Source organism: Podarcis melisellensis, assembly GCF_964234715.1.
Source record: "Podarcis melisellensis genome assembly, chromosome: 1".
NCBI classification, from domain to species: Eukaryota; Metazoa; Chordata; class Lepidosauria; order Squamata; family Lacertidae; genus Podarcis; species Podarcis melisellensis.
Window position 1 is genome coordinate 51,783,314 of NC_138528.1, and position 20,631 is coordinate 51,803,944.

The following is a 20,631-nucleotide window of genomic DNA, read 5'->3' on the forward strand; positions in this document are numbered from 1 at the left end:
CAAGTTGCAGAAGGAAAAGGTTTGTTCTGCCTTAAGAAAAGGTTTGTGCTTAGGAAAACAAAAGAATGCATTGATGATACCAATTTGAAAGTGTCTGGAGAAATGAGCACAAGGAAACACTGAACCTGTGCTCTGTGGCAGGGCAGTGGGAAGCAGAGAAGGGTCTTCAATGCAATCTTTGACTATGTAGTCAACAGGAATGGATAAGGTTATGTTTTTATTTTATTTATTTAAACAATTTATATAATGCTTAATTAAGATGCATCTCAAACTGGTTTACAAGGATATGCACTCTCTAGGAAACAAAAACATACAGGGTTTATTCCAAGTTTATTCCAAATCAGATTAACCACCCTAACTCTGTAAAAAAACAACAACGGGATCTTTACACAATAACATTTAATCTCTACGAACATAAAAGGATGGCCAACATGCATTGTAAGGCAACAGAATCACATCTTAAGTGATCCTCAGCTACACAACAGGAATTTCAAGCATATGTGGCTTGTTTATTACCTGCTTGACAGGTCCTGCACCACCATTCCTTAAAGACATAGTAAGAACCTAACAGCCCTGCTGAATCAAGCCAAATGCCCATGGGTCCAGCATCCTGTTCTCACAATGGCCAGCCAGATTCCTATGAGAAGCCTGCAAGCAGAATTTCAGTGCAACAGCATTCTGCCCACTTGTGATTGCCAGTAACCGGCAATCAAAAGTATAGGGGCTCTGACAATAGGGGCACAACACAGCCATCTTCACTAGTAGTCACTGACATCCTTATCCTCCATGAATCTATCTGGTCTTCTTTAAGGCCATCCAAGTTGTTGGCTTTCACTACTACTTGTGTAAACAAAATCCATCATTTAACCAAGTACTCTGTGAAATACTTCATTTTGTCTGTTCTGAACCTTCCAATATTCAGCTTTATTGGACAGACCCAAGTTCTGGTATTACAATGGGGGGGGGACTTTCCCCTGACCACATCTTATGGGCCTTTTCGCTAATCCAAAAAGCACCATATGTGGTAACCTTTCCTCATAGGGAACTTGCTCCTACCCCGTGATCATTCTGGTTCCCCCATGTTGACCACTTTCCAGCTCTACAATAACCTTTTGATGGCAGTGCAACCAGTGCTGTACACAGCATTCCTAGTGTGGCCTCACTACCGGTTCGAATAGTGATCCAAAGGGGATGGGCAAGGTTAATATTGCACCTGAATTAATCACCGGGATTTCTGCATCAAAGGGATTGCCTAAATCTATGCAGTTGTGTTAACTACACAACTTTAGAAACCTCTGTCTTTAGAGACTCTTGCAATCTGCGCTAAGAAATTTTCCCTTTTTGTTGAAGAAAGAAACATATATCCACAGGAAGCATGGGGCCCAAATCAGAAGCCCCTTTCCCCAAATTTATACATCATTTGCCAGAGACTTCAGAATTTGCTGTGCATAAATTACTATCAAGAGACTGCAATCAAGCATGGAATTAAAGCACATAAGATTGTTTGACACAGAGGGTGCAATCAAATTCTGCCCCTACATTGATAGAGGGGCTTTTTAACTAGCCGAAGCATCCACTAACAGGAGACAAGGGGATGCAATTTTTGCCAATTTCCCCTCATCACAGCAGACCCTGAATCAGCTCCAGAAAGTTGGGGGTTTCGTTTCACAGGACAACCTTCCACTTCCACTAGTGGGGCACCTCTGCTGGATCAATGATCTGCCTGTGAATGCAAGGGCACTAATTGGATCACACCTGGAAGGTGTCTGAAAAAGCTTCAGGAAGATGTAGCTACTGCAAGAAAATGTAACAAGCCATGAAGGAGCATGAACGGCTATTTATTTGGAAATGCTTTCTACAGTCCACCCTTTAGGATCAGCCCAAGATGTTTTGCCACTATGGTGGCAGTATAATAAAGTCATTCTGCAAAATGGTTGGGTATCAGCAAGCAAACTGAAAATTAAACTATGTTTAATTTGACTATTCTCACACCATATTCATCTCTCCCCAAACATAGCTCTCGTAGGCCCTGCATCCTTGATTTGTCCCAGTGTAGCTCTGGTATTAAGCTGCCTAGCTGTGAGATTCCCCAGGAGCCTTATATAAAGGGAAAGCATATTAAGTGTAGCAAGTAATCCAATTTACCTTGTGATAAGACAGACCTATAAGCAATTTTTCAGGCAGAAAGCAGCCGGAGTCAAACTCCTGAACACCACATTCAATGTTTGCACTGCCCTGTCACTTTTTGGCTTTCACCCAAAGTTAAAAATACAACTCCCGCTGTCCCTAGTGTCGGCAGAGACAGGGCCAAAGCTGTTGCTCCACAGGGCTTGAGTGATGCATTCACCTTTGCCAATGTTTGCTCTAGGACACAAACCTTAATGGCTTACCTAGAGGGTTTGCTGCTGCCATTTAACATACCATAAGGGGACGGCTTTCTTGTAAACACTGCTGAAAACACACATTAAAAGGGCAGTTAACCAACCCCTGCACATGAACAGAAAGTCACTGCAGAAAACTCAACAGGCTTGCCCTTGTTAATTTTCATGAACATTTGGTTTCCTAATGTGTATTAAGACTTAAAACAAAGGAAACAAAATGGGGAGGTAAAAAAAAAAATCGAAACAAGGAGTGTAGCTGGAAAGGAGGTTAAAATGAGTCTTCACAAGTCTTCTTTGCCTTTGAGCATTTTGTGAGCAGTGGGACCTGATCTCATAAAGGACCACAAACATGAACACTTTAGGTCCAATACTGGCAGGCGCAATCTGCACCAACACTGCTAAAATCTGCCGCAGCACAGAGTTTGCCTTCCCTTACTCCTAATTCTCCATAGCATCATTTTAAAAGCTAAAGGGGATGGAAAGGAGACTGAAGCAAAGCTCACATATTTGAAATTTAAAGTTCTTTTATTTCTAGATATATATATATATATATATATATATATATGCTTTCAATCCTCTTTCATACTAGTTTCTCTGAGTACACAAACTTTCCCCCTCCAGGAATTACCGTTTTGCCATGTGAATAGCTGGAGCCCTTTGACTCCCCCGCCCCTCTCTCCGTCATGCACGAATTAACAGCCACCTCAACTCCAGGCTGCATCCTGCACTATTGTTATGAAGGCAGAAGCTGCTTTTGTGATCCCCAAAGGACAGAGGCTTGCTTTCAGAGGGCTGGATCTGCCTGGACAGGGTCTCGGCATTTCCTAGCTGCTGCTCCTTTGTTCTTCACCCACTGTGCCTCACACCACAATTGTTCTCAGCAACTCCAATTCTTCTCTGCTTCTCAGATTCCCAGAGTTTCCATTCAAGGCCTGTTTCTCAGGGTCTTAATGGCAATAGCAGAGCCAGGAAAGAAGAAGGCTGCAGAGCTGCAAAACACCACAGCTTGCATCTTAAGTGGGGTGGGATGTGGGGCGCTCATTCTGCAGCCTGCCATCGAGTTCTGCGCCAGCACCGCTTCCAGGAACAGCGCTAGAAATGACAGGCGAAAAATGCAACCCAAGATCCCGGCCAAGAGGAACATTATTATTACAAAGAAAAGGACATTTATTTTATTCAATGCCTGAAGAAAAAGGGAAGGTTTTCTAGCAGGATTTGAATGAGACCATTAACAGAAGGGAATTCTCAAAAGCAAGATTGTTGCCATTTGCAAAGATCCCACCTCTCCCTCTTGCACATTCTAGGATATTAGCCAGAAGGATGGGCCGGGTTGTTTGAAGAGTGCAATGCTACTTCCTAAAAGCTCAAGCTGTAAACTTTAGGACAAATATAATCCCTTCCCCCTTTTAATGAAAGATGTTATTGTCATTGTCTGAAAGGGGAAGAGAGGTTACTTGCCAAGGATTAAGTTGTCCCTCTAGACATCATGGAATCCTCTTTACTTATCCCTATCTAGGATGGTGCCTCAGTACAGTAAGGAAAAGGAAAAACCCCTTGGACTGAGCCAAGTGGAAAAGGCAGCCAGGGAGCGATTTACAAAGAAACACAGCCATTTGAAAGGCATTGAGACAGATTCCACAATTCCACTTAAAATGCTTTTGAGACTCTCCCCCACTGTTGGTGCACATGCCAGAGAGAGAGAGAGAGAGAGAGAGAGAGAGAGAGAGAGAGAGAGAGAGAGAGAGAGAGAGAGATAGATAGATGCAGGTTTGAATGCAGATTAAATTCCTGTGCATTGGATTTTTTTTAATCCACCGGATGGCCATGCCAAAAGTGGGCTTTACAACCCCCTCTCAGTCTTTCTGGATTTGCAACGCTTGCAAACAAATGCTCTACTGAAGAGCATTTTCAGTGTTCTACTCTGTTTACTCCTCTTCGCCCTGCATGTAAGTGTACTTTGGAGCGGGAGGGGTGGAATGGAGAGAAGAAACATGGCCAGTTTCACCAATAATGGGAAAACTAGGGGTCGCTTTTGAAAAGAGTATGTCAATGCATCAGGACTGGTGTGTGCATAGACACGGGGAGAGAGAAGTGGCCAACCTTTGCACTAACCTGATCCACTTCACTGCAGAGCCGAGTGGGACAGATGAAGGAAACTGTGGCAGAGTGAGCTAGGATACCTGTGGATAGGATAACTAGGTTGGTTATTTTTTTATTTGTTATTAAATTTCTATACCACCCTTTAACTGAGGATCACAGGGCAGCAATATAAAAACATAAAAATACATCGCCTAGTTTTTATTTGTTTAATATTCCGCCCTATACCCAGAGGTCTCAGGCTGGCTCACAGAATTAATGGTTTAAAAATATATATGCAATATATATGCATGTGCTATTTCAGCCCAGCTTCCATTTTCAATTTTGATCATCAGCACAACAGAGTGGGCAGTGCTTTGTGTAGGAAAACATGCGTGTTAAAAATTGGCTTGAAGCGTGTTGCTAGCTGTTAATCAGGGCTGATTCAACATCCAGAAAAGGAGAGCTGGCTCCTTCAACCCAACTCAGAAGCTTCTGGCAAGGCATATACTGTAAAGCTTTAGACTTGAATGCCAATACGTCCTCCAGCCTCAGTGAGAGGCTCACAACAAATTTTAGATCCAGTTCAACAGGGGTCAGGGAAGAAATTACCTTTTTGCCAGAGGGCAGGGTACAATAACGTCAACAAGCTCTGAAGAAGATATTCAGTGCACAAGTACAAGGGAAAGTTAAGGGCTGGGCTCATCATTTTACCCACACCCAGAGAATTGCCTGCCAAATTTATAATTAGTTAGGTCGAAGGGATCATTCACGGGCTCTAGAGATAGATGTAAGACTACAGGCATTCAGGTGCATTTATGGTTAGATGAACAAGCAAGGAAGTCTTGGAGAATATGCTTCTTCCATGGATGCACAAAAGTCCATCTATCCATACCCCTTATAAGTGTCTTGAACATCCCAACAACCCATACAGAAAGCAAGACACTCCAGAAGTCACACTTAGAATGGGGACCCCATCACAACCCCCCCCCCCCCAGGGCCAGTCTCAGAGCATTTGTTGCCAACAAATGACAGGCACTGCTAACTTTGGTTCTGGGACGTTACAAACTAGAAAGTGGTAAGTTAGGTATCTTCATATTTATTCCTTTGTTAAATTTGCATCATGTTCTTCTGTCAAATGTTCCTCATGGGACAAGTTCCATTTTTAACCCGTCTATCCTTGTTCTCTGAACTTCATTAAAGCTATTTCATATCCACAGCGGTTGACCTCTCCCTGCTTAAGTTCACACACAGAGAGACCCCATGTACAGTAGTACCTCGGATGTCGAACGGAATCTGTTCCGGAAGTCCGTTCAACTTCCAAAACATTTGGAAACCAAGGCAGGCAACTCCTGCAACCAATCAGAAGTCGTGTCAGACGTTCGGGTTCCAAATAACATTTGCAAACTGGAACACTCACTTCCAGATTTGTGGCGTTCGGGAGCCAAAACATTTGAGTCGCAAGGCGTTCGTCAACCAAGGTACAACTGTACTTTGTAGTCTAGAGTTCCATCCAGCAGACAGTGTGGCAGAGGACCAACAACGTAGCAGGAATAGCATCACCCAGGGTGCTGTGGTCAGGTGGGAGGATTAATGAGAGCAATTGTTACAGGCAACACGTCTATAGCCCAATCCTATTTACTTACTAACGGCATTTTCTGCCTTTCTGCCAGGGCATTCTGGGCAGTTTACTATTTAAGCTCAAGCCAAAACAAGTAAACACACAAGGCAAAACAGAACACATTCCAGGTGAGTGCTGGTCTCCTCAGAAGCAGGCTGCACAAGCTCCCTGGCCCAGGTCTTCCCCTCTAAGTACAAAAAGGAACGTGTGATACTTAACTGCAGCTATGAGCAAACTGAAGTTTCTAATTGTTCAAAGACAGAGGAAAGAAATAATTTGGCCATAGAGTGATCGGCGCACACCTTTACTATCATGGTAACTGGCCAGTAGAAACAGTATCATGGTGGGCGCTTTGTCTCGCTGTGGGTGGCTAACCTGCAGCACTCCAGATGTAAGAGGCCAACTCCCATCCACACTGGCCACTGGCCATGCTGTATGAGGCCGAAGGGAGCTTTGGGACTCGACCCTGATCATACTACATGCAGCTGAACCTAACCCTTTTCAGCCAGCATGTTCGGTTCAGTCAAACGAAGTGGTCTGAGTGAAGACTGGGACAAGAACACGTGATTTGAGCAGGCTTGCATTAGGAGATGTAGGTATGAAATGGGCCCTATTAAAGACAGCAAGCTACTAGCTAGCCGGATATAGCAGTTTTATAACATTCCAAGTGTTGAATTTAACGCAGGCAAAGGTTACCTTGAACAGCAGTAATATAAGAGCATTGTGCAACACATTTGTTGTTAAAGCAGCATGTTGTAATACCAATGAAACTATATTCACAGCTGCATCAATTTTCACCCATGATATATTTTTTTTCCAGAGTAAGAAGGGGACTTTGGGGAACACAAAAAAATACTACCTCTGTGTAGTCCATGTTTTGTACTTTTAAACAGCTGAAGTTAATAAATGTCCCTTTTTAGCTTTCAGCTTTGGTAATGCTAAAAATCCAATCAGTTCTTCAGATTTTGCTGTAGGATATCACCAGTGCAAATAAATTGCCTTTACTAGGAATTTGTGGGTGGGGAAAGAACACTTTGGTATTCAAGTCAATGCTCCTAGCCCTTGCCACTGAGCAATGGGGGACACACCAAAACAAGAAAGAAGCTATAAACTCAATTGCAGTGGTTCATTGCAAAGGCATACTCCCATCCAGGGAACACTCTGCACCTCTTTGAAACATGGAGGAGGGGAGGTTTTTTGGAGCTCAAACTAGTTTATAAAGATCGCTCAGCCAAGCAAACCTTCCTCCCCTCAGTTCTAGTATTAATTAGCTTCTGGCTGCCACTGTTCCAACCCCAGACTCAATGCCCAGAGCACCACCACTGTTCTGCCTCACAACTGATGGCACTATAAGGATGCCTGCTTGAGACTTTGCCAGAAATCCCCACTCTCAGAAACACTCATCACCCCATGAAAGTGGAACAAGTGCCTTGAGGAGCTGCTATATTCAGAATTTGTTTCCTTAAGATGAGATGGCTATGAAACGGGCAACTGAACTTGCACATTAAGAGAGACGTTTTGAAAAGGATGGAGCAAATTTAGTCTATAGCCAACATTACAAGGTTGTGAAATACAGTCGTACCTTGGTTTTGAACAGCTTAGTTCTTGGACGTTTTGGCCCCCGAATGCCGCAAACCTGGAAGTGACTGTTCTGCTTTGCGAACTATTTTTTGAACCCAAACGTCCAATGGGGATTCTGCAGCTTCCAATTGGCTGCAGGAGCTTCCTGCAGCCAATCAGAAGCTGCACTTTGGTTTCTGAACGTTTTGGAAGTCAAACGGACTTCCAAAACGGATTCTGTTCAACTTCCGAAGTACGACGGTATATAGTGCAGAGAAATGAGTATTGCATTCTCCATAAAGTAATGTTTGACACCAGACAATTTTCCTGATGACAGGTCAGGGAGTGGGGAGAAAAAAATGGCAGGACTATTCTGAGGCCTGAGGCATGCTTTCCATTTCTTCATGCAGCCCTATATGTGTGGAAGGAAAGAAGCAAGAAAGGGAAGAGAGGGAGAGACAGAGGAAAAGGAAAGCTATATTATGATGGTGCCAAAACAGCACAATATAGAATACTATACACGCACCCATATGCAACACTATACAATAATGCTGTATATTGAATGTATGGTATCTATATAATATGTATAGCATTATAGCGCACATGTGTGTGTGTACCAAAATGGCTTCCCAGAAATTATCCATTACATTTTTAGGAAGCAAAATTGGGGAGGGAGAGGCATATCTTCCAAATAGTCTATGGGATGTGGGGGGGGGTGTGGAATTCTCCAACAGATTTGGGGTGGCAGGGGAAAAAAGACAAATTCTCAGAAATTCTTGCAAACCATTTAGCTTAATTTTAATATTGAATTAAAATACATTGTTAATTCATACTGGTGAATGCAGGAAGCAAAGGGCTAAAGCAAAGAATGGAAGGCATAGGGGACGTTGCATTCTTCAGCAGTTTCAAAGAAGCCCAAAAGAAAACCCACATGCTAAATAGTGCAGGAGGAAAATCTCTCCCTCCCTGTTTCTGCCCCACTGCTCACTCTCAGAGAGCTCCCGTCTGCTAATGATCTACACAACTTAGTCTAGGCAGAATGAGGTTTCCTGTGCTGGCCAATTCTTTTTCCAGCATTTTCCCTTTTCCAGCCTTCTCCCACCCCCATCTTCTGCACCCCACTCCTCTGTTTTGGAGGGGAGGGGTGCAAAATCTGGAATTTAATAATTATAGTGGTGACCCTACCTTGAGACATCTGAGTTGTCTCACAATGTTGTCTGACTTAAGTGTCTCTGCTAAAATCAACATTAGCAATATAGCTCACTACAGTTCCTCACTGCTGCTGCTTTAACTCTCATTTGGAAAATATTTACAAGCTAGCCAAAAGATCTGGGAGTTATTAGACAATTAGCGGAGGCTAAAATGGTTCCTTACTGTTCCCCTGCAGGGGAAGAGGGAAGTTTTGCACAGCCAACTGTCTTTCACACATGCATCTTTTAATTATTGCCATATGAAGCTCCCTTCCCTGCATGCGGCAAGTGCTGAAGCTTTCCATAACAGGACTTTAACACTATTTTGCCCACAGCCCCAACTATCATACTAGTAATTATGGACAAAGAAAACAACCCAAGATTCCTAAATGAGCACATGCAGATTATGCACAGGTGTTTCTCATCATCCATGGGCAAATCCTTCATCTGTTGATGCGTCTCTCGTGATCTATTGCATTCTTCTCTTTAAAACTTATTCAGTAGGTGCTTTGGGCTTAAATTAGCATTGCTGAATTCTGAAGTAATCCAAGTTGCTTAGACAAGTTCTTAACACAGCTCTGAACACTTGGTGGTACCTCGGGTTACATACGCTTCAGGTTGCAGACTCCGCTAACCCAGAAATAGTGCTTCAGGTTAAGAACTTTGCTTCAGGATGAGAATAGAAATCGCACAGCAGCGGCGCAGCAGCAGCAGGAGGCCCCATTAGCTAAAGTGGTGCTTCAGGTTAAGAACAGTTTCAGGTTAAGAACGGCCCTCCGGAACGAATTAAGTACTTAACCCGAGGTACCACTGTATTTCCACTTAAGTTCTATAGCCACAAAAACTCAAAAAATTTGCAGGGGGGAAGTGGACAGACTTCTGAATTCACTTCGCCTTCCCATGAGTGGTTAGGCTTAACAAGGAAGAGATGGGTATGGAAGGGCTTGGAGATGTTAAATCTCAGAATACAGGCCCAGACTCCTGCGTAAGCCAGCATGGTAACCAAAACATCTGAAAGACACAACTCCCACTATCCCTGACTAGTAGCCATGCTGGATGGTACTGGTGAGAGTTAAGTGTCCAAAGCATGTGGAGGGCACCAGGTTGATGGGAAGGTTTAAGACCAGCCAGTGCAAGTTCTTGTAAACAAATGGTGAGATCAGGACACTGTTCCTGCAGATTTCAACACCTTTCCACATTGCCTTGAAGGCACATGTGAATGGGGCATGCCATAGGAGCCAACTCCATGGGGCCAAGGTCACTTCAGCCCCAATAAAATATTTGAGGGGTCCAGGTCCCCTCAAAGCTAGTGGGCATTGCCATTCAAATGGTGTGTGCGCGCTGTGTCATACGATCAATTATGTAGAGTGGGGCTTTCCTGGCCACCCACCAATATTTTATTCAAATTGGCACCCCCAGGTCATGCTATATCTCATCTCCTTCCTTGCTCCTTTGTATGTATGTATGCTAATTCTGGCTCTACAAAAGCTGAGTGATAGTTCCGCAACTTCAACCATTTGCAGTTTACATGGTGTTTCAAATAAGGGTTGAGTTTTCTTGAAGCATATTATAGGAATGGCTACAGCCAACCACAAGACTGCTAAGCTGTTTTACAAAATGTTCATAGGAGACTGCAAGCAGGCATTAAACAGTCATACATGCAAGCGGTCCTCAGTTTACTCCCCAGCAGCTCCTGTTGAAAACAGGCCAGGAAGCAAGCGATAGGAATGACACCAGCCTGAAGAACTACTGCAAGCCAAGGCTTTAAACTCAATGGGAAAGGGCTGTAGCTCAGTGGCAGAGCACACGCCATGTGCGCCGAAGGAGCTGGGATTAAGTCTTGACATTTCCAGGTAGGGTTGGAAACGCCCCCTTTCTGAAAACTTAAGAGAGCCACTGCTAGTCCATGTAGGCAGTACTAGGGCTGATGGAAGTTGTAGTCCAACAACATCTGGAAGGTTGGGAAAGGCTGACTCAAGTATGATTTATTATTATTGAAATAAGACAGGATCCAAATTAATTCTTTGTGTGTAAGCAAGAAGACTGGTCCCTGCTCCAAGCTGGTCACAATTTACCTTTAAACAGGTGGTATGCAAAGAAAGAGGCAAGTGCTTAGAAATCATTTTAGTATGGGATGGTAAAGATATGGAGGGCCTTTGCATCTCTAGAGATAAGGCCCAAAGGATTAAGCTAAAGCTTCTTCCAGATCTACACAACAACCACCTTGCTCAAAATAAAATGTCTCCACCCCATGTCAATCCAACAGTCCTCATTTAAGCCAGAGAACTGCATACACAGGAAATGTTTATAGATTTTATTAGGTACGGCCTTGGCTGGCCTTCAGAGGGCTCAGCACACAATAGTCAGGGGAACAGCCAAAGTCAGCTTGAGCTCTGACCCTAAAGGGGCCGAGATGATCTCTCGCTTCATTCCCAGGATAGTTTTTCCATGTAGTGGAAGTTAGACCTTTACCATCCTTGAAACACAGGAATGGGAGAGGCAAAGAACACACACAGTTTGAGGAAACATTTAACTATTCTTCTGTGGAACGCTGCTAATGCAATGCAGGCAGCCTGATGTCCCAGCCTGATGTCCTCTAGATGCTTTGAACTTCAATCAGTCCAAGCTAGCATGGACAATGGAAAAATTGGTGGAATTTTTAGTACAACATCAAGGGCGCCATGCTGTGGAAAGAGGCATAAGTAGTTTTTTCCCCCATTGACAAGGTCCAGTTGGGCATCATAATCTAATATTGCACTGCGCAACAGCCCTGTGGTTCTTCACTTGTCACCTCCTACAGTACAAATCTTTTTTTCTTTTTTTTTACCAGCTTACCCCAGCTGGTAAAAGTTGAGAGAATTCTCATTCTATTTAAAGCAACACCTACTGGAAGAGAATGAACATTAAGCAGAACCTCTCCGTCCTGGTACTTCACTGTTTCTTTTCCAGGATCCCTTGACTGGAAGAAGGGACAGGGCACGCTAAAGAAGGTAAAGATGATATAATAAGGTCCATGAATCTTTCAACAATACATAGGGAGGAATTGAGGCCACAGGCAGCAGCCTTGCTCACTCTTGGAATCAGAATGCCAATCACTGTGCTGAATCGAGCAAGAAGGATGCCAGGGGTTCAGCTGGGACTTTGAAGCTTTGTAAAGACCTAATACTTGGCAGCAGTTAGGACCTATGCCAAATCTACTAAGGACTTGTTCACACAATTTCTCATACAGGTAATTTAGCTCACCATTGTTCGTAAGCAATGTTGTGAGATCTCAAACCCTTTTGAGGTATGCAGACCCCCTCTCCTCCCCCCCCTAGATTTCCTTACACACAATAGGCATAAAGGTAAATTACACAGTAGACGAATATAAATACTTTGCAGAATCTCTCAGCTACCTTCATGTTAATGTGAACTCTTGAGGTTAGGCAGTTTATTACTCCCTCCCTTCTCTGGTCAAGTGCACATCGCAGACAAATCTGTGCCTGCATAGAGATCCAGGCTGCTGCAATGGGGGGGAGCAGAACTGGAGAGAACTCGCTTTCCATTTGATAGCATACAGCACTGCAGAAGTGCTAAGGATCTCTTTACTCAAAAACAGATGGGCTTAAACAAACTGCAGATTAAGTCACTTGGGATCTCTCTTGCATTTGGACACTGGATCAATTTGAGGCTACATTTAATATCAGCAAAGACACTGCAGCGTTATTTTTCACTACTTCTGGTTTTTTTTATTTAAAAAATACAGCAGCTTTGGAGTTCAAAATGCTGCAGAGTGCAGCTCCAATTCCTCCATTTAGGAGTAATATATTCTGCTGTAAGAGAATGAAGCAATTTAAGCACGGTGTATGTGTGTCCCGTTTAGGTACACTGTATTCGGTGCAGATGTCTGGAGCTCCTCCTCAGCAAGATTACAGCAAATACTATAACTTTTATTTGACACATGCATTGCAGGAAACACATTTCCATTCATTTCAGTTCAAACTGAAAATATTGACACTAGTATGCACAGGAGTGTGGGATGTTTCCAAAATAACTGGGTATCTCAATAGGAATGCTTGAGTAAATTAGGAGTGCTTATTCATGTACTGTAGTACCCCTCTTGCTAATGCAGAGTCCTGCATGCCATCAAACACCAGGAGCCCATGCAGGCCACCTGAAACAGCAGGTTCACCAGGCAGCATCTAGTAACAGTTTCTGTAGTCTGGAAGCCTTGCATGTGCTTTTATAGTACAGTTCTGCCTTGCGTGATGTACATGCAGCAGTTACTTTCCTTGGAAGCATCCAGCACTGGCCAGTGCCCAAGTCTGTCCATAAAACAGCACAGCCAGCCATTAGTTCCTGAAGTTTCCACTTCAGCTTTATGCTTCCGTGGCACGCTGGACCTCTCAGCCAAGAAGCACCCAAGACTACAAGAGCAACCATACGAGAGGCAGAGAAGATTCATCATCATCCAGTTCAAGCCACCACTACATTCATAGCAGATAATTCAGTCCCTGGCACCAGAGCATAGCAAGTAAAAAACATATGGAGATTTGAGTACAGCCACAAATGAAAGGCATGGGTTCACTGGAAGAGGAAGATAAAACCTGGTATGTACCAGGGCTGGGGAAATAATAATAATAAAAAAAACACATGATCCCGCATATTAGGAGAATGTATGTAACTGAGCAAGGAAGTAATATGTACAGTGGACTCCAAGGGACCTGAACTGAAGAAGAGGAGCCCTGCCGGATCAGGCCAAAGGCCCATCTAGTCCAGCATCCTTTGACCAACCAGATGCCTTTAGGAAACTTAGTTTATATGGAGATGTTTCCTCTCATACAAGAGACAGACTTCCATGACCAAGTTTTACTCATCACATTCATGCCCCATCAAGACTGCTGTATGCCTCAAGCAGAGACCAGGATGGGATGAGGCATACTGAACTTCAGAAATTTCCTTGTGCAAGCAACCACCCTATATTATTAACCAGCATTCAAAAACATCAGTCTTCTTGACGGAAAAATCATTTGCCATCCCAAATCCATGTGAAGCACTTATAGAACAGGGGCAGGGCCCAAGGAGCATTTTTTGTTGTCTCCCCACTGCTATGTAGGCCAAATGTGACAGGTGGCCAGGTTGCGCACCTGTCAATCACCTGACATCACTATGACATCAGGTGATGCTGCACTTTGAAGCCCCAATTGTTAGGACTTCCAAGGCTGTTTGAAAGCGTTTTGCGGTTTGCAATGGGCTTTCAGACACCCACGCAGCCCCTGCTCCTGTTTCAGCCTCTGGGATTATTATTTTTTAATTCCTTTTGGATGGACCAGCTGTTTGCAGGAGTCCCATGCACAGTCAGTCCTTCCAAAATGCAACCGCTTCCAAAATGAGCTGCTTTCTTTGGCTGTCTGTGCCAAGCTGGGTCCCATGCAAGCTGCTCCTTTTGACTCCTGGTTTTGGAAGTTGAAAGGGGCCGCTTCAAAGAGCAGCACAGAGAGGGAGAAGCAGTCTCTATGCAAGGAAAACTGCTTCCTCCTCCTTCAGCAAGGCACACTCCTCCTGGCCATCAGCTGAAGGGGAAGCGAGAGCATTCCTTGTCCCAACAAAGGAACAATTGGGAGCCCATTTCAAGCTACCCACTGAAGCCCTGCCATTATCAGGCAGGGCAAGATTAGCCCATAGTCCAGAGATTCCCCAGCCCTGCCCGAGAATTTCCTCAAGTATGCCAGTACCACCGTGTCCCAGTTCCCAAGCTACAGCACACATGGTACCATGTGAAGGGTGATGTTTGCAAATCATGCTTGAACATCCAACCGACAGGTCAATTACTTTGGCCAGATCCATCCACAGCACTGTCACTTTGACATCCTCCACTGTAGAACACAATAAGTCAAAATCACATCCTGGCAGCAGAGGGGCTCAGAAGCTCTCTCCTTCTCTGATACAATGGCAACACAGAAGAGCCAACATGCCCAGAATACAGCTCTGTGCTAAAGACTTGGCAGCGCATTGGAATGCAACAGCTGCAGTCGACACCAGAAAGGCTTCTCAACAGTTCACCTCTATTTACAATACACGTTTCTGATTACACTCCGAGAAACCCCAAGTTCCTTGGGTGAGTCATGCCTGCACACACATCCCTCCAAACACAAATGGCACACACACACCCAAGCTAAGCACAACTGCCACAGGAGCTTGCTCTCAAGGAAGCCTATAGATGACCAAGGTATCATTTTACAGATGACACAATCCATCACTGTGTCCACCCAACACCAGCAGCTCTGTCCATCTTAAGTGCCACATGCTGGCAGCCTTTGCAAAAAGGGGTGCTCTGACTGCTTCCAAGACAGTCTGATTTGTCAACTTTTGCTCTCCAGCCTCTATCAATGAATCCCCAAAGTGACTATTTTTGAGATCACTTCCCTTGCAAAAAAAAAAAGCCAACTCAAAAATTTCCATGAAGCCAGCTGTCACCCCAGTCATACTCCATGCCCACAGCTAGTTCTTCCACTCTGAGGTCTAAGGACACCACCACTTCATGCTCATGCCTGACACACAGCTGCGTCACTGCTGCTCGCATCTCACATCAAGCTGCTGTCTTTTCATTCATCTCAGGAGTATATTGAACTTCTGCCTTCTAGCTAAAACACAACATTTGGGGGTATGCCATGCGGCAAGAGGTGCTTTCTAACAGCTGGACATGCCACCTTCTCAATCTTCTAGATTAACAGGGCAATTTCAGCCAGAATGCGACTCGGATCAAGAAAGGGGCTGTAGGACTGAAAAGAAACTCAGCCTGGCTTCATGTGGGCGGGGGACTCTGAACTTTGATTCCAGATAGGTGCTGGTTGCTCTGAAACCAGCTGGCTTTAGACAAAAAAACACAGCCTTGAAGTGGAAAGTCCCTTTCACTCTCAAGGGAAACATTTCCCAGCACTGCCTCAGTGAAAGGAGGAAGTCTTCACCTATTGAACTTCTACCTGCCGTTCAAAGGAGCAGGAACTCTGCCAGAAATCAGTAGCAAATCTACCCACAACCCAGAGCTTTTCCCCTCCCACTGCTTTATGCCCCCAGCAAACCTACCACTGCCAACAGGAAATGGAACAGAAAAGATTAATCATTAGCGTAGAATTAAGGGGAGGAAGGCAAAGGGGGGAATGAAGCGATCGTAGAGGCGGACGACTCCTGTTTTAATATTACTTCTCCGCTGTGACGACGTGGCCCCTCTTCCCACCCCCCCAAATCAATAGCGCCAACCTTATCCTCAGGTGCCCACACAAAGCGGATCAACCCTTAATAACAACTCGACGCGGGAAGGAACCCCGTCACGTGGGAACCCCAGAGGGGCGATCAACCCAGTGGGATCGCCGTGTCCAAAAACTAATATTTCGAGAGGACGATGGCGGGGGGAGGGAAGGGAATAACACTAAGGAGAAGTATCCCCAACAAGCAAAAGATCCGGAAGAGGGGGAAAGACGTTTCCTCCACCTAATAATGAAGGGAAAGGAGTAACGACCCTCCCCCGCCTCGCTCCTCAATGTAGCGCGTTAGCTACCCACCGCAGAGCAGCCCCCGCCCCGCGCGCACACCCCTCTCACAGACTCCTGCAATCTGGTCGTAAAGGACCGCCAGGCAGGAGCCGAATCCCGATTACCTGCAACAGGAGACGTACAACAAGCGACGCGCAGCGCCTGCCCAGCCTCGCGTGCCGCGGAAAATGCAAGGCGATGTGGCTTCGGCGAGACTTGGCTTCTCTTCTCCGCCCCAGCTGCTTCCAGTCCTCCTGATCAGGAGGAGTCAGCGGCGGCGGCGGCAACGGCCAACCCCCTGGGGCAGCCCAGAGACGCCTCTCACACTTAACCCTCTGCTCGCCCGAGGGAAGCAGGCAGAAGCAGCAGCACCGCCCATCCTGCGAGGAAGGGAATTCTCCTTTCACCTTGGGCTTCCCGGGCCTTCTGCAAGCTCCTGTGGCAGCAAGGCAGGGGAGGTGGGTGGTGGGCTGGCTGGAATGAAGACTGAGAGCAGCATGCCAGCCGCACTGGCTCAGGCTGCCCAATTGCCTTTGCACAGGGAAGGCTGCCAGGTGCACCTCGCCGGGAATGTGCTTCTGCAGCCTCGGTGAGAGCGAGGCCGGAGGGGCCTGCGCGGAGCCTTGAGAGCAAGGGTGGCACCGTGCCATGCAGAGGAGCCAGGCTCCCCGATTCCTGCCGCAGGGTTTCCAAGTGCACCTTTCTGGGAAAGTGCTGACTAGTCAGAGCTGAGCACAAGGAGGGTGAGAACAAAGGAGCGCATAATAAGCACGCGGAAGGAAAGTCAGGATCTAGTATCGGGGTGTTCCTCAAGACACAGGGCGATTACCTGCAAGCTTGCTCGTCGCAGAAGGTGGAAAGCAAGCAGCACAACGAAGCCTCGGGGCAAGCTCAGGCAGGGAGCACGAGATGCGGGAAGCGAGGAGAACTCCCCACACGCACATGCAGGAAGGAAAATGAGTGGGCGAGGGACAGTGGAGACCAGCGGAGGCAGCAGTGGAAAAAGCCAAAATCACCCACATCTCCGCGTCAACGGAAAGGAAAATAAGCGAGGAAAGCCAAGTGGCACCCAAGACACATCGGAAGGAACTCCCCCCCCAAAAAAAAAACACCCAGTCCATCTGCAGCAGAATTTAGGGGTGGGGGGGTCAGCAAATCAGAAAGAGACAGAGAGACACACACACCTCAGCCCCAGCAGCACCCAGCCCACAAAGAAACAGCATCGTGTGAGAATTGGAGCGCATCAAACATCAGTCCTGTACAAGGAGAAGTGCAAAGTCAGCGCCGGAGGCGGGGAACCAACAGCAAGCTTTTCGCAGAAACGAAAAGCAAAATTAAGCAAAGTAAAGAGAGAACGAATACTCAACAGCAGCAGTGGAACATGTTCAAACAAACAAACAAACCCATATTGGGGATGATCTGTGCATTTGGAATCGGCATGTGAACAACCCCTGAGTGGAATCTGGCCCTCAGTGGGCTGTGAGAAAAAAGAAAGATCATTTATCACCTCACACTCAGTGGCAAGGCCTCCACTCCCACAATGTTCTTAGAATGAACACCCCTCACACTCCAAAATGAATTCAATTTTTGGTGTGTCTCCCAGCCCCCACCCCAACAAGGTTTGTGAAGGTTGCTGGGACACATACATACCCTCCAACATTTGTCTGATGAAAATAGGGACGTCCCATTCCATAATGATAATTTTACTGTTTATACTCCACACATCTTACTGGGTTGCCCCAGCCACTCTGGGCAGCTTCCAAAATATATAACCACCTAATAAAACATTGAAAATACTTCCCTATACAGGATTGCCTCCAGATGGCTCTGGGGTTGGATAACTCCATACCCTCCAACATTTCTCCAATGAATATAGGGACATCCTAAGGAAAGGCGGGGCATTCCGGGATCAAATCAGAAACTGGGACAGCTTCTGTAAATCCATGGAAAATAGGGACCCTTGGACGGTCGGCACATACTGTGGCCCAGCACTAGTTCATAGAAGTCAATGATCACGTGGTGCAAAAAGTCTAATGTGCTAGTTCCCAGATTATAGTCACTGCTCTTCTCCCCTGCTGTGCAACTAGAGGCTAAGCCAGGGTTTGGTTTAACATTGTGTTTAAATCCTGGCTCTTCGTTTTGCTCCCAACAAACCACAAGCTCTAACCAAGGTTTCATCTTGGTTTAATCCTGGTTGCTAGTTAGTTTTGATACCCAATTCAATAGTGCTGGTGTTGACCTATAAAGCCTTACATGGCTCAGGACCTCAGTAAATTAAGGACCACCTCCCCACTAAGAACCAAACTGGACCCTGTGATCAGCATCTGAGGCCGCTCTTTGTGTCTTCACTCCTTGAGAGGCTTGGAGAGGGACAATATGAGAACGGGCCTCTTATGTGGCCCCCGCTTGTGTAATGCTGTCCCCAGAGAGGCTTACCTGCCACCATCGTTACATATATTTAGGTGCCAGGCAAAAATATTCCTCGTTACCCAGGCCTTCAGCCATTAAATAATCTATGGCCTGTTAAATGTGATTATTTTATAATTATGCTGACTATTATTGTGCTCTGTATTGCATTTATTAATATTTTTCTCCATAAACTATGCTCTTAATGTTGTACCCTGTCCTGGGATCTTTGGATAAAGAGCAGTACAGGCAACTCCCCACTTGCATGGGATCAGGACTGCTGACACGTGCACAGTTTTGGGTGCTGGAAGGGGGTGGTGGGAGAACAGAAGGGACATAAACATATCCTGTTGATGCGTGCAGTGGCTGGGAACAGAATCTCCCCTGCACACCCCCAAAATCTGCCCTAGAGAGGATTGGGGGAGGACAATTTGGAGCAGATTTGGGGGGCACCCAGGGAGAGGAAGGGAAAACTCCCATTGCATGAACAGTACTCTGCTCATGCAGCACTGGATACAACCCATGTTCTCCAAGCTTCTTTCTCCCAAAGGATGGCTTTGCAGTACCTGTGGGAGTATTCTTAGTTTCCTCTAGGCATAGACAATTTGCGTGTTCCAGCTCTAAAGCTTGATGTGCAAAGCACATTCCTCAGATTGAGGGTAATTTGGCTTGGAAGAAATATGTTGGAATTGAATGTTTGTTTGTTGAAGAGCAAAACCTGTATGTCTAAATGTTTCTGCACACCTGGTCATGGTAACCTCTTTTAACAAGTGCTATTTTTCTAGAAAACGAGGTACTGTAACTCACTATGAACATTATGAACTCTTTCTCTTTGAATGGTGAGCTCCAGCTGAAAAAATGCCCCGAATATAACTGTCATTAATTGAGTGTTTATTAGAATGATTAAATGCTTGGGTTTGTAAGATTACTTAATTATTTTCTTCACTTCCTGTTGTGTTCACCGTATTAGTGTGCCTACAAATAAACAGAGGGAAACTGCTAAAATGGGCTAGGTTTTCTGCTGTATCTGGGGACCCTTTGCTACCCTTCTTCTAATAAGAGCTAGAGATCTACCTCATTTACTCCAGAATTGTTCCAGTATTTTTAAGGCTGAAATCCTACGCATACTTATCAGGGGGTACGCTCCATTGAAATCAATAGAAATAAATTTGAATAAAAAATCATGGGATCAGATTGCAAGATTACAATGCCTACCTGAGAGTTTAACTCCACTATAGAACTTGCCTCTGAGCATTTAATTAATTAAGCCTTACCCTCTGCTGGAGTAAAAATGATTTGGCTATTGCAGCCAAACAGAAACTTGGTACAATCCAGCAATGCTTAAGTGTTTTTAAATCCCATGCAATATAAGAGAAGTTAATGTGTGCATAACTTTCTCCTTTGATATAACTGGGGTTATTATTAGGACGTCAATTGCTTATTAAAATTTATAACAGGAATGCTAATAATACGTGTCTGGGATGTCTCATAAAAAGATCGAGGAAACAGTTGAGTTAAACCAGTTGTTTGGAGAGGATATAAAGCCAAACTTAATGTTTTTGCCAAATTCAAACACAAATCTTTATTTTCCATCTTCCCTCCTTATTTGGCTGTAATACTTATATTCCATTTCCTGCTTTAAAGCCATTGTTAAGTGTTGCCTCTTGGTCTTCTCTCACTCCAAAACTGCTTAATGCTTGTGGTGTTAAGGCATTGGCCCTTGAATCTCTTATTCCAAAGTAGGCTTGTTTATCTGAAAGGAATTACTACAGAGTAAATGATAAGGAATCTGACTGGTCTCTTCCAGAGATCGTTTTCACTGAGAGGGACAATAAAGACAGAATCCTGTACACACTTACTGGGTAAGAAGAGGATCTGCTGAAGAC

The 20,631-nt window shown here is 45.1% G+C and overlaps 1 protein-coding gene across 2 annotated transcripts in view; it reads right to left on the reverse strand.

Annotated features, from left to right (window-relative positions):
* CD82 (CD82 molecule) overlaps nucleotides 1-16,620 on the reverse strand; it is a 64,889-nt gene extending 48,269 nt beyond the window's left edge. The window contains exons 1-2 of one of the 2 annotated variants that reach the window (XM_081892107.1): nucleotides 16,465-16,604; nucleotides 4,494-4,561 (exon numbers count right to left, since the gene is read on the reverse strand). The gene's annotated coding sequence lies outside the window, so the exon portion shown is untranslated. Of the gene's footprint in view, nucleotides 1-4,493; nucleotides 4,562-16,464 lie in introns of both variants that reach the window. The other variant, XM_081892106.1, reaches the window with a different exon arrangement.
* Nucleotides 16,621-20,631: the final 4,011 nt, after the last annotated feature.